Consider the following 4,890-nt stretch of genomic DNA (forward strand, 5'->3'; position numbering starts at 1 on the left):
GGAGGGGGCGGGGCCTCGGCAGGGGCGGGGCTGGGTGGAAGGGGCGGGGCTCCGGGGGCGTGGCTTAGGGAGAACGCGGGGCAGAGTAACACGAAGGTGGGGGTGTTAGAGAGGGGGGATGGTTGAGCCCAGTAAGTCTGCAACCATGGAAAGTTCTAGTATGAGTTAAGCTTACCTAGGACCTTCACCCTCCCCTCCTCCTCACTGTCGGGGGGAGGTGGGGGTTGGCGCAGTTTTGAATGTTGGAAGGGAGAGAACTGGCAGTTTTGAAAGTGGTATATACTAATAAAATGGAACAGTCCAAGTCAAAAATTGAGAGATGTCACCTAAGCTCTTGGTGGTATTTATTAAACTCGAACTGACAGAAGGCTTCCTATGCGCCAAGCACTGTGCAAGGAGCTCCAGCTCTCACAGAGTGCCAGGCCCGTGGAATCATGCCCAACGAGGAGCATTTATTAGCCCTGTTTACAAAGCCCAGCTTCCACCTCTGCACTTACTGGGCACCATGCTGAGTGTATCACCCCTACTTTACAGATGAGAAAAACCAAGGCACAGAGTGGCTGAGAAACATGCTTGATGTCACAAAGCCAGTGAGTGTTGGGGCTGAGATAACTTTGTTTAAACTTGGTCACCCAAGTTACCTTCCATCTGAATTAAGCCGTCAAAGAGAGGCTTTTATTTTGTTATTTCTCTAAGAAACTTGCCCCAGGGATCTTGTTAACATGCAGATTCTGATTCTCTACGTTGGGGAAGAAGCCTCAGGGTCTGCATTTCTAACAAGCGATGCCCTTTTTGGCTGGTAGGATGTGTAACAATCTGGATTGTGAAGATTGAGGGGTAAGTGTGATGAAATGGGAAAAGTGTTAGATGGCATGGTAAGGCCTGGGATCAGGTCCCGGCCCTTGCATGTCTCTGTCCTCTTGTGCTTGTCAGTTCACCTCTCTGGGCCTTAGGTTCCTCATTGGTAACATGGGAGGATTGAAGGAGATCTCTAAGCCTCTCTTTTGCTCTGATAGCCTGCACTATGTATGGAAATGGCATTGTCTTTAATGAGTCTTAGCTGAGGCAGAGCCCTTAAATTAGTTAGGATTTGAAAAGATAACAAAAGGGTCTGCTTTTAAAAGTGAGATTAAAACAAAAAATTCCGTAGCCCAGCTGGTGTGGCTCAGCGGTTGAGCATTGCCCTATGATCTAGGAGACTGCAGTTTGAATCCCCGTCAGGGCACATGCCTGGGTTGTGGGCTCGATCCCCAGTGGGTGTGCAGGAGGCAGCTGATCAATGTCTTTCATCATTGGTGTTTCTATCTCTGTCTCCCTCTCCTTTCCTCTTTCTGAAATGAATAAAGATATATTTTAAAAAATTTGTGTAATAGAACATTTGGAAAATACTACAGAAAAGTAAAAAAGAAGGAAAAACAATTATCCATCTCTTACCCCAAAGACAACCTATGTTTGAACATTTTGGCCTATTCCATTGCATTCTATGAAAACATTGGTTTACTTTATGCACATAATTTTGATCATATGGTAGATGTATTCTCTGGCTATTTTTTTATTTAACATTACAAAATAACTTTTACGTGTTTCCATACATTTGTACTTAATGGTTGTATAATATTCCATTCTATGATAGTTCACAGCATATGTAACCTTACCTCTGTTGTTGGCTATCTAAGTTGTTTCTAATATTTTGCTATTAAATATAACTCCTCTCTTTAGAGTTTTCCCCTTAGATTCTCATATTTGGCCAAAGGATATGAAAAGTTTAAAACTTATGGAAAAGTTTTTATCAATAATAGTCTCTCTTTGCCAAGTGAAAATCGTCAGGAAAATTTATGTGTATAGGGACAAATTAATAGATATTACTACATGTGGGGAAAACACTCTTACTCCTCCAATAATAACAATAATTATCAATAATTACAATAATAACAATAATAGGCAATAATAACAATAATTATCATTAGCCAACCTGTGTTGTCTGCTCAGTAGATCCTAGGCACTGGGCGAAGTTTATCATCCTCATTTTACAAATAAAAATACTTGCTTGATGTCACAGCCACGAGTCAACTGAGGAGGAGGTTTGAACCCAGTCAGTCTGATGCCAAACCCTGTGATGCTCTTAACCCAGGAAGGTATCTGAAGGTGGTTTTTACCACCTCCATCAGCATCATCTAACCAGGTTTTGACCAAGTCTCCCGAATTAGAATGGTAGTGGAGCTAGGAATCTGTCTTCTTAGCAGTTTCCCCGGGTAATTCTTATATGTATTTATTAAAACTTGTTTTGGTTTAAATTGTGAAATATTTCACACAACAGATTTTATAAAGCATATGCAGTTAAAAAATAATAAAATAAACACCTGTGGACCCACCATGCAGGTTAACCTATTGGACATTGGGAGAGGAAGAGACAGGAGGGAGGACGGGCCTGGGTGGAAGTTGGCTGGGAGGAGACCATGGGTGTCACCTGCTGCAGGGGTCTCTGAGGAACCGTGGCTCCAGGAAGAGACAGCACAGAGCAAGAAGGGGCCTCCAGAACCAGGTGTGACAACCAGGTATACCAGCGAGAAAGGGGTCATCTCAAGCAGCTGCTGTCACTCTGTCTGTGAAGATGCTGGTTCCAATTCAAAGGAAAACTTGCTCAGAAAAACACAACTAGGTGCGGACATACACACACCAAGGCCCCACGGAGTCCTGACTGTCAACATGCTCAGAGCCCTTCCTGGGCTTGCTTGAGAGGTGATGTCATTGGAGAGCGTTCCTGGCTCCCTCGAGGGCCCAGCCTTATCTCTGTTTTTCAAGGCCTCCTGAACTGAAAGAGGAACAATCCGTTTCACTCAGGACAGGAGAGAACCATCTAGATGACTGCCTGACTTCTCCTGGCAGCCTCAGCCCCCTGGGGATTTCCCTGGGAACATCCTGAGGCTTATTTGTGAGACATCGAGGCACCATCAAGCTACCTGACCTTTCCAGTTACTTGGAAGATGGGTACCTACAAAGGCACCCATTTTAAAGGTACAGTTCGATAAGTTTTGGCCAATATGCACACCTGTCTGATCAGACTTAAAGTCTTCCAAAATGCATACTTTCTGTGGGTTTTGATCCTACGAGTTGAAAACATAACCTTGCAACGCTTTCCAATCAGTGAGCGAGATGACCGACAGCCACCAGGGAAGATCAGCACCTGCAGGCCGGGCTGTAAGGGAAACCTTTGCACGGTTGGTGGATGGAGCTGGAAAGGGAGCCTGTGATTTAGTGATGCCCGTTCCCCATTGGGACCCACGTATCTTTCTGAAGTGCCTAGAAAGTTGTCAAAACCATGAAACCAAGTATTAAGAGAAAATGAACTCAGAACCAGTCTTCTGAATTGCTGCGTCACAGAGTGTTAATCAAGATTTTAAAAAAGAATGAAGCACATTTAATCACATTACCACTCACTAACAATATCATGATTAATATTTGGGTGACAGTAAAATGATGGCTGTTGCTAATAAATAAGTTGTTTTTACTTTTTTAAGAACGTTTGGAGCCTCTCCCGTGCCCACCGGAGGGCTACCCCTCCTCCCCGTCAGGAAACTGCCATCCTAATAGTTGTGTTTCTCATTCCCTTGCTTTCTTTACAGTTTTACCACTTCTGAAAGTATCCCTAAACAATAGAGTTTTGTTTCAAAAAATAAGCCCAAATGCAGCCCGTCAGGAAATAGCTGTGAAGCCACTAATATAGGAAGGCTCCCGGGGATAAGCTGAGCGGGGTCTGGGTCAGAGTCTGGATCCAGCTTCCCCGAGACGATCCCACCTGGAAAAGTTGGTGGGCACAGTGCTGGGAAGAGCTAATGACAGTGGGGACAAGTGGGCAGGGCTGTAGTCTGAACGTCTGGCAAAAACATGGTCGGGAGAGAGATTGCTTTCTATTTTGCCTTCTTAGCTCATTAGGAACCCCCTCAAATTCTTAGAAAAAGGTTAAGAAGGCCCGTTCCTCCCTCCTTGCCCCTCGGGGAGAAAGGATCTTCCGTGGAGCCAGGGGTGAGGGGAGTGGAATCTCACCAGCTCATGGTCATCAAGATAAACAAAATACAAATCATCTGTCCCAGGCCCACCCAGGCAGCCGGTGCTCAGTGTGTCCGCACCTCATGGTGCTCATGGCACCTTGTGCCAATCTGGGCCACCTGCCCTCTAGGTTGGAGCACAGTGGTCATCCTGGGATTTCCCTTCACCACTCTCCTGTCTGCACCTTCTGTTTCCTGGGTCTGTGGCTTCCCCTTTCGTGGTGAATTCTCTTGGTTTTTTTTGTGGAGCACATCTGTCAGTAACTTTTAGAGCAACGGTACATGGGAGGCATAATTTTGAGGCCCTGCCTGTCTATAAATATCTTTATTTCCACCCTCTACACCTGATTGTTTATCTGGTGTAAAATTCTAGGCTGGGAATGATTATCCTTCACGGCACTGAACACACTGTTCCATTTCTGTTGCTCTTAATGTCGCTGCAGAGATGTCTGAGGTTATTCTTAACCCTGATCCCTTGAGTGGGACTGGTTTTGTGCTTTCTGGAAGCTTGTAGAATCTTCTCTTTTTCTCTAGTGTTCTGCAAGTCTATGAAGGCGTGCCTGGGTGTGAGTCTGCCTTCTTCTGTTTTGCCAGTTGGCTGGGTCCTTTCAGTCCAGCAGATCATGCCCTTCAGTTCTAGAATTACTTCGCTGATTTCTTCCTCTCTATTGTCTGTGTTCTCTGTTTTGATATTTCTGTTGCTTGAATGTTGGACCTAGACAGTCCTCTCTACTTCTCCCTTTTAAAAAAATAGACTTTATTTTTAGAGCAGTTTTGGGTTCACAGCAAAATGGAGCAGAAAGTAAGAAGTTCCCATATATCCCTTGTCCCCACACATGCACAG

This window comes from Miniopterus schreibersii (assembly GCF_964146895.1).
Source record: "Miniopterus schreibersii genome assembly, chromosome: 16".
In the NCBI taxonomy this organism is placed as follows: Eukaryota; Metazoa; Chordata; class Mammalia; order Chiroptera; family Miniopteridae; genus Miniopterus; species Miniopterus schreibersii.